This window comes from Pipistrellus hanaki, assembly GCF_964339955.1.
Source record: "Pipistrellus hanaki genome assembly, chromosome: 18".
Lineage (NCBI taxonomy): Eukaryota > Metazoa > Chordata > Mammalia > Chiroptera > Vespertilionidae > Pipistrellus > Pipistrellus hanaki.
In genome coordinates this window covers 30,829,986-30,845,309 of record NC_140520.1, presented here as the reverse complement: position 1 = coordinate 30,845,309, position 15,324 = coordinate 30,829,986, and the positions used below count along the sequence as shown (strand labels likewise).

At 45.1% G+C, this 15,324-nt stretch overlaps 2 pseudogenes across 2 annotated transcripts; both read left to right on the top strand.

Moving 5' to 3' along the window:
• Positions 1 to 318: 318 nt before the first annotated feature.
• LOC311612999 (large ribosomal subunit protein eL20-like) lies at positions 319 to 833 on the top strand (annotated as a pseudogene). Its single transcript has one exon. The product of its transcript is annotated as a large ribosomal subunit protein eL20-like (transcript).
• Positions 834 to 13,859: 13,026 nt separating this feature from the next.
• LOC311612508 (large ribosomal subunit protein uL23-like) lies at positions 13,860 to 14,867 on the top strand (annotated as a pseudogene). The gene is made up of 2 exons: positions 13,860 to 13,928; positions 14,473 to 14,867. The product of its transcript is annotated as a large ribosomal subunit protein uL23-like (transcript).
• Positions 14,868 to 15,324: the final 457 nt, after the last annotated feature.

Genomic DNA, 15,324 nt, shown 5'->3' with positions numbered 1-15,324 from the left:
TATTTTAATATATTTTATTGATTTTTTTTACAGAGAGGAAGGGAGAGAGATAAGAGAGTCAAAAATATCGATCAGCTGCCTCCTGCAGACCCCCTTCTGGGGATGTGCCCACAACCAGAGTACATGCCCTTGACAGGGATTGAACCTGGGACCTTTCAGTCCGCAGGCTGACTGAGCCAAACCAGTCTTAGCCTATCAAAGTAATTTAGAGCGGCTTGTAAAGATACACGCAGACTTCCTGTAATGAAGTCATGGTAATTGGCTTTGTTAGAGTAGACACTTCCTTTTGTGGGTGGTGGAGGACACAGGAAGGACGCCATGAAAGCCTTGGGAACGCTTTGAGAGTACAAAGTGGTGGGGCGCTGCCTGCCCACCCCCAAGTGCCACACACCACCCCTCTACCGCATATTTGCACCTAACCATGTAGTTGCAAGTCCCGCTTCTGGGACTTTGTGTCTCAACTAAAGAAGATGAAGAAGTCTTCGGGGGAAATCGTCTTCTGTGGGCAGGTGTTTGAAGAATTCCCCCTTTTGGGTAAAGAACTTGGGCATCTGGCTGCACTCCGACTCCCGCAGAAGCAGCCACAACACGTACCGGGAGTATTGGGACCTGACCACCACCCAGTGCTACCGAGATGTGGGGGCCTGGCACTGTGTCCGCGCCCACTCCATTCAGACCATGAAGGTGGAGGAGATTGCAGCCAGCAAGTGCCGCTGACAAGCAGTCAAGCAGTTCCATGACTCCAAGATCAAGTTCCCGTTGCCTTACCGGGTCCTTCGTCGCCAGCACAATCCACGCTTCACCACCAAGAGGCCCAACACCTTCTTTTAGATGCAGGGTTGGTCTGCCCAAATAAACTCTTTGGAGGGAAAAAAGATACATGCAATTCAACAAGATGTAAGGAAACTAGGGGAAACCCTTGGAACACAGACAATGCCATGAAGTTGAACTAAGATTGTTTCACAAAGGACAGGTGATAAGGTTCTGAATCACAAGTTGTTAGAAGGATTAATATTTGGCTCTGAGCTTTTTGGAGTCTGGAACAAAGAGGATAACTACGGAATTCACTGAGCATGTCATCTAGGTTGTCTCACTCAGACTTTACAGACCTGTATGGTAGGTCTGTCTTTCCTTCCAATATAGAGTCAAGTGATTTTTCCGCAGCTGCTGGGGAGCTGGTGAATGTGCAGAAGCATTTTCCACTTCACTCGTTTGCATGAAGGATTTTTTTTCCCCCTTTAATTAATTTCAGGGAGGAAAGGAGAGGGAGAGAGAGATAGAAACATCAATGATGTGAGAGAATCTTTGATAGGCTGCTTTCTGCATACCCCTACTGGGGATCGAGCCTGCAACCTGAGCATGTGCCCTGACTGGAAATCGAACCGTGACCTCCTGGTTCATAGGCCGATGCCCAACTGCTGAGCCACAATGACTGGGCTGAAGGAAGCTTTTAAACAAAAGTTTTCACTGAGAAGACGTCAAGAAAAGTTGGGGAAGAAAATCAGAAAATATGAAAAAACACCCATACCTGTTTGAAGATATTGGAGAGATAACAAGACAAGCATAATTACAGGACCGAGATATGGGAGGCGGAATCCAGAGAAGTGAGCCCAGCGTGGGGGACAGCTTTTCCCTGAGGGAAGTTATCTAAATTCAGAGAAAAGTTGATAAATGGTTGGGTGTTTGAGAAGATGTGCAGAACTTTCCACAGATGTACAGGATCAGGGCAACAACAATCAGTGTTCAGAGCCTGCTGAAGGGGGCGCTAGTAACCTCCCAGACAAGCTTCTGATTGAGATCCCAAAGTGCTACACTCTGGCAGTCATGGTCATCTCTGAATATACCGGCCCCAGTTGTGTGCCCGATCCCCAGATGGGGGCGTGCAGGAGGTAGCCGATTAATGATTCTCATCATTGATGTTTCGCTCTCTCTCCCCCTCTCCGTTCCTCTCTGAAATCAATAAAAACATACTTTAAAAAGTTGTGGAAGTACTTTGTAAAGTACTACACAACACTCTGGCTTTTGGACTTAGAGCTGAGAGCTACCCCTAAGCCCCCAACCCTCATGACATGTGGATTCTGGTCTCATGCTACCGGAAGCTGCCCCAAACCAGTCACTATTGGAGGCACTTGGACACCCTGGGGCCAAGAATTGCTCTGAGTGTAAACCTGGAAAGATATTTCACCGAATTCTGTAATCCTTTGGGACCAAACACCCTATAAAGTGAGAATATATGACTTTGGAACATCTTTTGGCTGCAGCAAGTTGGCACCAAGACCTGGTGAGGAGAGTCCCATTCTCACCATCACCAGCTGGGCAGCTGTTGGACCTTGCAGCAGCTGGCGAGCCAGCCCTGAGGGATAAGGTTGGCTCACAGACACACCTATGGAGGCACTCTGTTGGGAATTCTCAAAACACCCAAGGCAGTGAACTCTTCAATAGCCTGCTCTATTTACATGAGCAGATGGGGCTTCAGAATTTTGAGATTTATTTATTTATTTATTATTTACAGAGAGGAAGGGAGAGGAATAGAGAGTCAGAAACATTGATGAGAGAGAAACATCCATCAGCTGCCTTCTGCACACCTCCCCCTGAGGATGTGCCCTCAACCAAGGTACATGCCCTTGACTGGAATTGAACCCGGGACCATCGAGTCCGCAGGCCGACACTCTATCCACTGAGCCAAACCGGTTTTGGCAAGAATTTTGAGATTTTTAATTTGTAATTACAGCCTACTGCAACCTGGACATTGAGGCCATACTATTCTATATTATTATTATTTGATTTTGGGAAAGCAGAATTTACCAGGATTAAGCAATTCGATCTACTTTCTTATGGGACCATCTTTCTGGCCTGGGAAAAAGGCTGGTGACTTTCCCAGGAATTAAACACTCCACAACAAGAAATGCCTTCTCTTTAGCTTCATGAGCAACATCCAAGAGGATACTTTTTGGAAGCTAAAGGCAGAGTCTATGAGTAGAGCCCTGCCCACTGTGGCTGGAAGCACCATCTACTCTTCATCAGTCCTTTGACTTTTGAAGATTCCCTGGATTTGATCATTTACTTGTGGGCAAAGCCTGGAGATGAGGAGAGAGAGGGAAAAAAAAAGGTTAGGTGGTTAGGTAATTCTTATCGGATCAAAATCTCTAGTTTCTCAAGCTCAGACATATCAGGCCTTAGCCTGACCTTCTTTGCCAGTTTTAAGATCCATACTAAGTATGTGTGGTGGAGTATGTGTGTGTGTGTGTGTGTGTGTGTGTGTGTGTGTGTGGTTGTTGGCTTATTCAAAACATTTTATTGGCATCTGCTAGGAGAAGGGTCCTTCCCATTTCCCCTTCCAAGAGCACAGACTGTCTCTGGTAGGTAGGGTGTCAGACTCCCATCCATCCTCCGTCTGGAGCTGTTGTCCCCATGTGTGACTCCCGAGTGACTGTGCTCCAGTTGCTGGATCTCAAAGTGGTCGGCCTCATGCCATAACCTGACCTCATCCTGCTGAATTCATTATTATTCATTATTTACATTGTGTTCAAGGAGAAAGCAGTGCTTTCCATCAAAGAAGGATTCTGGGAATCTGTGATTACAACGAGTTGCCTAAATAGCATATTGAATCACAGTTTTGCCTATAGCACAGTCTGAATTCATTATCTGAGGTTGGAAAGGGATTTTAAAGGGCTTTAAATCCCTCTCCCCACAACATTCCTTACGTATTAGTCAGGTTGGACTAAGTTATGCTGCAGTAACAAACAATATCTCGATCTCTTTCAGTGGCTGATTATAAGAGAAGTTATTTCTCACTTATTTTATTTGTCCAGTACATGTTAGCATGGGGGCTCTGCTCATCTTGGTTACTCAGAAACCCAAATTGATGGAAATCATTCCACCTATAATGCTGCCATCTCAACACCAACAGGCTATGACAGCATGGCTTAAATCCTTCCACCTGCAATGATACCTGTTTCTTCCACTTAGATTTAACTGGTCAGAAAGTTAGATTTAACTTAGAGAGACAGAACAGATCAAAATCTGCTACTGAATCAAAATCACTGATGCAAGATTGATTCAGTAAGGAGGAGGAGGAGGAGGAGGAGGAGGAGGAGGAGGAGGAGGAGGAGGAGGAGGAGGAGGAGGAGGAAGAGGAGGAGGAGGAGGAGGAAGAGGAGGAGGAGGAGGAGGAGGAGGAGAAGAAGAAGAAGGAGGAGGAGGAGGAGGAGGAGGAGGAGGAGGAGGAGGAGGAGGAGAAAAGAGAAGAGGAGAAAGGAAGAGAGAGGAGGGAAGAGAGAAGGGGTGGGGTAGAGAAGGCTGGCAAGGAAAGAGATAAGATTTAGTGCCATACTTTAGCTGGTGTGGCTCAATTGATTGTAATAGGTAAATTGTGCCCTTCTAGGAGTCTAGTAATGTCCTAGAACATAAAAGTAATTCATTCACATATTGGGTCAGAGTGAAATCTCTAGAAAATTTAATATTATTTAAATCAGCTTTTAGTATCTAAGAGAAATAGGTGGGATTCTGTATATCAGTGTAGACTTGTGATCTCAGGTGAAAGCAAAGAGGTATTTTTTTTTTTTCAGAAATGCTGAAAAGGGCATTACACAAATCTATTACTGACAAAAATTGGCAGTTCACAGGAATAGCAAATAATTAGTTATGTAAATTTTGAATAACAGGGTGTTTGAGCAGATTTATAGCTATGAGATTGTGTACAAATCTTCCATCCTTTCCTATTGGGTTTCTTTACTGAAAGGAGAGGAGAATTACAGGAGCTAATACATGGAATTATAAGCCCCTTTAAAAAGTGATCTTGTGTATTGGCTTAATTTCAGCTCATGCATAAAGTTATATTGGCGACTTGAAAAGGCCTGAAGTTGCATTGGAATGTCCTCTAACAAATATTAAGTTCCTCTTGTGGAGAGATGTTTCTTCAAAAATCAATATTTTCCCAATTTGGTCAGTATCTTATTTGTTTACTTCTAAATACATTTCGCTTTTCTGGAAAAAGGGTATATAAACTTCATTAAGTTTAAGAAAATCTTGCTCTATCAAGTGAATTGGGGCATATTTGATTAGCAAAAATATATATTGCCCCATAACATCCCCTAGTTGGAAGGGAACAGATTCTGATTTAAAAAACAGACATTTGTTGATTAGCTAATCCCTACCATTTGTACAGAAGCTTCCCTCGGGGGCAATTTAGTTGGGTGTGACTGTCCCCAGATGAGTCACATAATTAATTACTTGGGTTGGAATTCCCTGTGGAGCTCCTGCATGTCCTGAGGCATGCCTCCTGACACCTCCACAAAGATTCTTAGTCACCTAAGAGACTCAGGCTGGAGGATGGCCCCCTTATTTTCAGAGACAAGTGATCTCAGGCTCTCATTTATCCAGCAAAAGGTTTTTGTTCAAATTCTCAGAAAGCGATTCCAATTGAAAAGCCAAAGTTAAAAACCAGGCACCCATTTTCCTCTAGTCAGGCCTTCACTTGGGTTCTGTCAACCCTTAACCTTTAGTTCCACCTTGAGGATTAAAAGCAAAAACAAAGAACAGCTCAAATAAAATCAGGATCTCATACCTTAAATCAGGGAAATGAATATTAAGAAAGGAATTTTATGTATAAATGTCAGAATCTAATTATGGGAATGTGCTTACCCCTACTGGTTCCAGGGGTGGGGATTATCTAGCTGTATAAAGCCTATGAAATCATTTGGTCTAGCCCTGCCAAGGCATTAGGGATGAGCTAATTAAATGTTGATCAAATATAGTAGGCTAATTTTTTTTTTAAATATATTTTTTAAATTTTTTACAGAGAGGAAGAGAGAGGGATAGAGAGTTAGAAAATCGACGAGAGAGAATCATCGATCAGCTGCCTCTACACACCCCCTACTGGGGGTGTGCCCACGACCAAGGTACATGCCCTTGACCGGAATTGAACCTGGGACCCTTCAGTCCGCAGGCTGACACTCTATCTACTGAGCCAAACCGGTTTCGGCAACAGGCTAATTTTTAAGTTGATAATTTTGTATGGTCTGCAAATGATGTTATAAATATCCAGTCTTTGGCAGAAAAAAGTTTCCCACCCTGCCTAATCCAACAAGAACTACTAAGGATATTAATTCAGATAGAAGCTGAAATGGCTCTGAAAACATGGTCCTCTATAACCATTGCTGAGGCATAGGAAATTTACTTATAAAATTCTCACCTTAAAAGCTCCTCCAACCTCCTTAAACCCTAGCCAGTGTGGCTCAGTTGGTTGGGCTCAATCCCTGGTAGAAGGCATGCAGGAGGCAGCCGATAGATGTTGCCCTCCCACATCAATGTTCTTCTGTCTATATCCCTCACCCTTCCCTTCTCTCTTTCTAAAGAAAAACATTAAACTATTCTCTAAAAAACAAACAAACAAATAAAAAAGTAACCCCCCCCCCCCCCAAACACACACACACACACACAACCTACGCACAAAACTCAACCAAGTTCACCTGATGCAAAACAAGGAGCCAATGGAACACAATGGCCCCTGCTAGTACCTAGCCCAGGTCTGGGTCTGCAAGGTGGTCCAAGTAAATGTCAATCTGTAAGAAACGTCCAAATCTGTAAGAATTTTATGAGTTTACTAGAGCCCCGGTGCATAGATTCGTGCACCAGTGGGGTCCTTCGGCCTGGTTTGCAGATATCCCTCAAGGGGTTCTGGATTGCAAGAGGGCACAGGCCAGGCTGAGGGACCTCATGGGTGCATGATCAGGGCCAGGGAGGGACAAAGAGAGGGTTCCAGGTATGTCTGGACCCTTTTGCCCAGTCCTGACTGGCCGGACCCCAGCAGCAAGCTAACCTACTGGTTGGAGCGTCTTCCCCCTGGTGGTCAGTGCACATCATAGCTACCAGGTGATCGGTCAAACAGGGCCTAAGCCTTAGGCTTTTATTATATAGGATTTTATTATGTAGGATTTTATCTAATTTCTGGGAAGCAAATCTCAAAGGCTTAAGAAAATGCATCCCCAAATGGTGGTTTTACCACGTATCTTATACATCAGAGTCAAAGGGGAAGATGTAAAAGGGTTCCATGAAGTCCACTGGCAATGGTAGATTATGGAGGCAGGAAAAAAGCAGAGTGGGGAAACCTCTGGGATTGAATTAAAAATGGAAGCAATAGACATATGCTTCTTTTACATAGAGGAGTACACAGGATAGTAAACAGTTAACAGCATGGTGATTGTGCTAAGTGGGGTCTGGAAAGAAAGGAATTACTTGATATTTGAAAGATATGTTGCCAGGTATGTTATCTCAGATGCAAAAAGACAACTGACAGGCTCAGTTAAGGTGAAGACTGACCTTCATTAGGGAAAAATGCCTCCCTAGGACACGACTACCCTCCTCGAACTGCTTTTAGTTAGAAAGCTTTCATTTCAGACCATCCTATGTGGTTACTTTAGGTCTCTGAGTTTGTACGGCCACCATGCAGGCCTCACCTGAGCTTGTCATGTGTCTAAGTGGCCCTTTTTGTGTCCACAGGTGTTAGTCAGCAAATGAGGGTCCTGTAAGAAGTAAGGGTAGCCCATCAAATGCTGGCCCGGAACAAAAGTTCTAAGAAGAGTTCCAAATGCTGGTGTGATTACTCAAGTTTCAGAGAGGATTGTCATAGCAGGAAACAATGAAGACATTTCATTTTCAAGACCAGCCGATCTTTACCTCATTCAGTCCACTTCCCTTAAACGTCTGGCCCTACAACCTCCTGTCCTTATGCTAAGTGAAAGAGCACTACACGTCCTGGATTTAGAAAGACCTCCTCAACCCCTCAAGATGAAGAAACCCGTGCAGTTGGCAGGCTGGAAAGAGAGCGCTCTAAGAGGGAAAAAGCTGTTGGCCAAATTGTAGCAATTCTACTGCTGCCACTTCTAATCTCATCATGACACTGTCAGGTGTGGCATTCCAAACATAGAGGCAACGGGTGAAGGAACTGCAGATGACATGAGTGTGGGAGATGCAGCTTCTTTAAGATGACAGATATGCAAATCAATCTCACTTGGAGAAGAGGAGAATAAAGAACTTGCTAAAAGCAAGATGGGCATGTACTGTATTCAATTGCTGGAGCATTCTGGCTGCTGGTGCCTCTGGGTTTGCTGCTAGAGGTGACATCAGTTCTCAAAAAAACTATTGTCTCAACATCTAGAAATATAAAGAATTAGCAAACTTCTTTGTTTCTGTGGCTGTGTTACAGTCCATGCTCTGAAAATGAACTTCTTCCAGAAAGGGAGGGGGAAGGCTCACAGGTGCAGAAGTAAAGGTACATTGTGTCCCTGAGCTGCATTGCTTTTAACCAGTTCTGCAATAACACCCGCTTACATTCTCCCTTTGCCCGTTTTGTAAATAGGCTCTAACTTGTTTTTTAAAAGGGATTAAATTTGTTTTTTCTTCATCAGTCTGTACAAGTACTTCTCAGAATGGGAGAGGGGTAGAGAATGGATGTAGACAAGTATCTGTAAAAGAAAACGATTTGATTTCTCGAACACCGTTCAACTGTTTTGTTAGTAGACATGTTTGCATTCACATTTCAACAGTAACACTTCTGAAGTCACGGTCTGGTGTCAGAATTAATAAAGTCAGGTCACTTCACGTTTCATGATCACCTTTATTAGGAGAATTCTTAACATTTTCAGCAGTTAAAGAACACACATTTTCTTTACCCCCAAAGAAATCCTGAACTCAGGAGCAGTCACTTTGATTCTGCCCACCCACCCAGCCCCTACCTAACGCCAAGCCCCAGGCAACCACTACTTTATTTTGTGTCTCTATAGATTTGTGTTTTATGGAGCTTTTACATAAATGTTAATATTTTTACTATTACTATTATTATTTTTTTTTGCATAGCACCTCTTTTTTTTAATCAAATATATTTTTATTGATTTCAGAGAGGAAAGGAGAGAGAGATAGAAATATCAATATGGGAGAAAATCACTGATTGGCTGTCTCCTGCATGCCCCACACGGGATCAAACCTACAACCTGGGCATGTGCCCTGACTGGGAATTGAACCATGACCTCATGTCTGGCCTCCCTTTTGCTCCTTTCCTATTATGAATAACTAGATCATTACAATGTTATTGCTGCTACAATGAAAGAGGTTGACAAAATGCCCAGGTACCCTACATCCATTACTGCATGCATTTCCCAGCCAAAAGGAAGATAAAAATCTCTTTTGGAGTGAAGATCAAAGTTAGTGCGCTGCAAGAAATTGATGACGTAACTTTTATTTTTTATCTCTCAGCTCTCAGGAAATCTTAATTAATATGCTCATCCCTTCTTTTCTGTGTGGCATTTCCATCAGAAAGAGTTCAGATGTAAGAGTGAGCTCTTGATTGCTTCCCACAGCAGTGGAGGGCGGCCCTTCTCCATCTGTATCAATCCCTTTCTTAGAGGTTTAGGGGACTTTGTAGGGGTGTGGGCGGTAGTAGATTGACTTCTCAAATGTCAAATTCCTTCTCTGCAGATAGATGTACATGACAGAGGTGGCATGAGATTATCAGAATAAAAGCCCTAGTGTCAGAAGGGCCATTTTGGAAAAGAAAGTGGCCCTATGAATTGAAATTTATCCTAAAAGCACCTTTCTCTCACCCAATATTTTTGCAAAGGAAATCCCCCAAGTTCCAGAAGATTAGGGAGATCTGAAGAGCTGCAGGTTTTAGTCTGGTGCAGGATGACATTTGAATAAAAATATATGGGGAAAAAAAAAAAAAATATATATATATATATATATATATATATATATATATATATATATATATATATATGTGTGTGTGTGTGTGTGTGTGTGTGTGTGTGTGTGTGTGTGTGTCTGGATGGCTCCCCTTTCTCCAGCCTCTGGAAGTCTGCATGTGGAGCTTCCCCAGGTGAAGCCAGGGGCAAGGCCTGGCCCATTCGCTCCCACCCACGAGCTTTTGGGCACCGTCTTCCAAATTTCTATCTTGTTTTTTCACTTTTTCACTCCCCTGACCATCCCATCAGTCCACTCCTTTCCCTCATGCGGTTGGAACTAATGAGGGAATTGTAAAGAAGATTGTGTGAAAGATAATCTTTTCCCTAATCCTTCTCTGTTCCTATTTCACTCTTTTCCCCACAGCTACTACTTTCCTCTCATCCAGGATTTCTGAGCCTCCTAACTATTGACATTTGGGGTCACATAACTACTGGTGGTGAGGGGCTGTCCTGTGCAATGTGCAACGTTTAGCAGCATTTGTAGCCCATTCTACTACACCTTTGCCCCCCACCCCTCACCACACCCCCCAGCCGAAATTGACAACCAACAATGTCTCCAGACATTGTCAGAATTCCCCTGGGAATGCCCCATTGAGAACCACTGCTCCAGCCCTTTCTCCCTTCACTTGAAGCCCTCACTTGCTAAGCTTTTACATTGTGGAAGACACTGGGTTAAATGTTTCATTTGCGTTATGTAGATGCTTCTCAGATTTCAATCTGCATGATCATCTGGGGAGTTTCTTTTTCTTTTCTTTTTTTTTTTTTTATAATATATTTTATTGATTTTTTTACAGAGAGGAAGGGAGAAGGATAGAGAGCTAGAAACATTGATGAGAGAGAAACATCGACCAGCTGCCTCCTGCACATCCCCTACCAGGGATGTGCCCGCAACCAATGTACAGCCCTTGACCGGAATTGAACCTGGGACCTTTCAGTCCACAGACTGACACTGTATCCACCGAGCCAAACCGGTTTCGGCTGGGGAGTTTCTTAAAACACGTGTTCTGATTCCATAGTTTTGGGGGAGGATTTGAGATGCTGTGTTTCTCACACACTCCCAGGTCCTGCTGTGGCTGGTCCCACAGACCACACTTTGAGGGGCAAAGCTCTTTGTCATTGTGTCCTTGGGCCCAGGGAGGATTTGATTTTACAGATGAGGAAGTTGAGGCTCAGAGAGCTTGTATGTGGTTCGGTTTTGGAACCCACGTCTGCCAGCACGCAAAGCTGGTCCTCATAACCAGCAATCACAGCTGCTATGCGCCACGGGCCTGGAGTTCTCCCCTTAGCCTCCTTTCCCAGGCCACCGTGTTACAGTCAGCTCAGCAGAGCCTGAGACGAAGGCACGTGTTTGCCTGGAATGTCCATGTTACATTAATCCGTCCTTAGAACAGTGTTTCCCAACCTTCTCTCATGATGAGAATCACCTGGTGGAGTTGTTAAAACACAGATTCCTGAATCCCAAGTAAGAAGTGCTAAACTAGAATTTTTGGGAACATATAGGTAAAATTGTATACTTAACTAGTGCTCTAAGACAGATTTTATATACAGAGCACTAAGTTAGGTATGCAATTTTACCTATATGTTCTCAAAAATTCTAGTTTAGCACTTCTTAGTTGGGATTCAGGAATCTGTGTTTTAACAACTCCACCAGGTGATTCTCATCATGAGAGAAGGTTGGGAAACACTGCCTTAGAACGAGCTACTCAGGACGCCAGGTGGATATCCTGGAGCCTAGTGAGCTGTATCCATGACCTCATGCCTCTGTCCTAGCCTGCCCAGCTAACAGCTCATCCCTCCTGCCTATCAGTAGAGTCATCCAGGATTGCAATTGCCCCCGAGGCTTGAGTTCCTCTCAGCTTCCTGATTTCACTAACTGTCTCATCCATCTTTCCAGCATCCTTCTGCCTTCTTCTCATTTGTTGCCCCAACACTCTGAATTTGTCTTCTTCTTTTGATTTTTAAATATATTTTTATTCACTTCAGAGAGAAAGAAAGAGGAAGAGAGAGATAGAAACATTAATGATGAGAGAGAAGCATTGATTGGCTGTCCCCTGCACGCCCCCTACTGGGGACCGAACCCAGGCATATATCCTGACTGGGAATCCAACCGTGACCTCCTGGTTCACAGGAGCCACCCTGGCCGGGCTGACTTTGTCTTCTTTTCTGTCTTATCAATGCTCTAGGCATCTTCTTCCCATAGTGGTTAGGGATTTTTGTAATGCCCTCAACCCTGAAGGGGGGGAAACAAAGGGGGGGTATCATGTGGGGCTCCACCTACAACTAGAGTGCAATTCTCAGGTCCTCCCAGAGCAAAGCAAAGGACTCCAGCTTGGTCCTTGCAGAGTCAGCAGGAGCAGGACAGGCTGCTGGCTGGGGACTCAGAACTCCATGTGTGATGGAGGGAAGGGTGTTAGTACCGGAGAGACTGGGCAGAGTCTGCCTTTGGAGAGATGGGGAAGGGCTGCTCTCCCAGTGTCTGCCTTCTGCACTGAGCTGGAGAAGTTATCCTGCCCTCACAGCACACCCTACTCCTGGACCGAGGTTTACGGATGTGCAGGAAGGTGATTTAGAGCAGCCTCTCCCTACAAAGGGGCAGAGAGTAGATATTTTAGGTTTTGTGGGCTGCAGTCTCAGTTACAATTACTCATCTGTGTCATTGAAGTGCAAAAGCAGCATACCAGTGGGCAAGTGAACAAATGGGCATAAACCTTATTTATGACCACTGAAATTGGAACCCCACAGACTTTCCACATGTTACAGAATATCGTTCTTTTGATTAAAAAAAAAAAAAAAGTATCTAGAAGTCTGAAAACCAGCCCTGGCCAGTGTTCTCAGTGGTTAGAGCATCAGGCCCACACACCAAAGGATCTTGGGTTCGATTCGAGGTCAAGGGCAGGTACCTGGGTTGCAGGTTTGATCCTTGCCCATTAAGATGCATGCAGAAGGCAACCAATAGATGTGTCTTTCTCATGTCAATGTTTTTTTTTCTCTCTCTCCTCCCCCTCCCTCCTCCTCCCTTCCACTCTCTCTAAAACTCAATGGAAAAAATATCATTGGGTGAAGATTAACAAACCAACCAACCAGCAAGCAAACAAAAATGTATAAACCATCCTTATATCACAGAGCTAAGCCATTCTTAGCTTGTACTTGGCCTGGAATATACCACTCCCTGATTCAGTGTCTAGTGTTTTCCCAATTGTGTCCAATGGGCGTGGTCAAACGCTTGGGAAATGCTGGGTTAAACAAAGCTAAACAAACGGCCTGCCCCTGGCCTCATGGGACTTCTCCCAGTCAGTATTCTCAGGGGCTGTACACGTTTCCCAGGGGGGCTGGCACAGGCCAGGCCCCTCTGATTTACTGACAATGAATCTCTTGCTTTGTGGAGTGTCTTGTAGACAAGCTTGTCTCAGGACTAGGTTGTGTGCAATGTGCTCTGGGAACCCTCTGCAGTCTCCCCTCATTTTGTACGCGGGGAAGCTGAGGCCTGCGTGCCTTGCCAGCTGGACATACTGATAGATTAAATGGAGAAGGTAGACTGGAGACTGGGATGGCAGGACACACACAGGCTTTATTGGAGGGAAGGGTACCCTGGCTGGCCGCTTCCACTGAGAGGGGCGGAAGAGAGCGAGGGAGGGGCGTACACGCACCTTTAAGGATAGGGGGTGGGGCTTAGGGTACTCAGCACAATCTGATTGGTGATTAGGGACCTAGGGTCTTAGGAATGGGGGCTTTAGGGTATTTGGCAGATGCTGATTGGTGGTTCAGAGCTCAGGAATGTCTGGCTGCAGGTGGGGTTTATGTCTGTTCATCAGCGGGAGGAAGGGAAGATCTATCACATACAATCAGGTGAGTGCACTCATGTTCCTGGCATGCCACCGCCGTATCCCTGGTACAGTCAGGCCCGGGACTGCCTGGTGCTGCTGACATGCCACTTTGCCTCCTCCGGGTGAGACTCGGCAGAGCAGAACGGTCTGAGGCCAGCACTGAGGACACAGGTCCTCAGGTTCAGACCCGGCCATGCATACACCCAACATACATTGGTTAAGTGTCATCCTGGTTGCATGTCAGGAAGCACTCCTAAAATTCCTATCCCCCCCCCCCTTTTTTTTCCCCCCGAAGATGGCGCTGAAAGCGAAGAAGGAAGCCCCTGCCCCTCCCAAAGCCAAAGCCGAAGCGAAGGCTTTTGTTGTGGGCGACCCGCGAATGACGACCACCAGTCAGCCACATTGGAATTCAGGAAGCCTTTATTACGAACTCGAGTCCGGGCTCCCGTCTCAACTGACACAGCAGCAAGCAGCGAGAGCCCCGACCCACTCTAAGCACGCTACTTTTACCCCCGTCTTAGGGACGCCTGGCAGATTATGATTGGCTAAAAGTTTTAACAAAGAAACGTCAGTTATAAGTTATAGAAGAATTCCACTAGTACAGTAACGTTTAAAGTTTGTACAACACCTGGGGTGGGGAGGGGTGGGGGGTTATTTTCAGCTTAAGCAGTCTCTGTTTCACCTGGTTTGGTCTGTTTGTTCTGCCTTGCAGCTACTGGACACAGGACGTGCCTGCCTGGGGGTTGAGCCTTGCAAAAGAACTATTTTATGACTAAGTTATGCTACATTCTTTGTTGTGGGTCTGGTTGCTCGTTCCTTCCCTGGCCTGGAGTCCTGCCTCGACAGGGTGTTGCTAGCCATCTGGAGCTCTGCCTCCACCGGGTCTTGCTGGCCACAACATTTTGAAGGCAAAGAAAGCAGTGTTGAAAGGCATCCACAGCCACAAAAAAAAAAAAAAAAAAAAGATCAGCATGTCACCCACCTTCCGACCGCCAAAGACACTAAGGCTCAGGAGGTCTCCTAAATATCCTCGGAAGAGCGCAAGAGAAACAAGCTTGAGCACTATGCCATCTTCAAGATCCCCCTGACTACCGAGTCAGCCATGAAGAAGACAGAAGACAATAATACACTGGTGTTCATTGTGGATGTCAAGGCCAACAAGCACCAGATTCAACAGGCTGTGAAGAAGCCCTATGACATTGATGTGGCCAAGGTCAACACCCTGATCAGGCCTGATGGCGAGAAGAAGGCATATGTTCAACTGGATGCTTTGGATGTTGCCAACAAAATTGGAATCATCTAAACTGAGTCCAGCTGTCTAATTCTAAATATAAAAATTTTACACTGTAAAAAAAAAATTCCTGTCCCTGATCCATTAAAGAAGTTCTTATAGGCTATCCGTAACCTCTTGGCTACTGTCCCATCATTAAAAGGCATAACTATTGAATGGTTTGGGCGGAAGGACACCGGTGTACTCTACACAGCAATAATGCACTCACACGTGTATAGAATTTACAAAGCACCTCTGTGTCATTTGCTCTTTACCCCTGCCTTTGGGGGAAGGAGGACAGTTCCCGCCCCCCCCCTTTTTTTTCTTTTCTTTTTCTTTTTTCAAATGTTATGGATACCAAAGCTGAGGCTCAGGGTCCCTAGGAGACTTGCCCCTGGTCACACAGATAGGGGCAAAGCCAGAACTCAGACCCAGGTCTCATCTCACCTCAGGGGCGACTTTCTCCTTGCCCTATTGTCTTAGAGTGAAG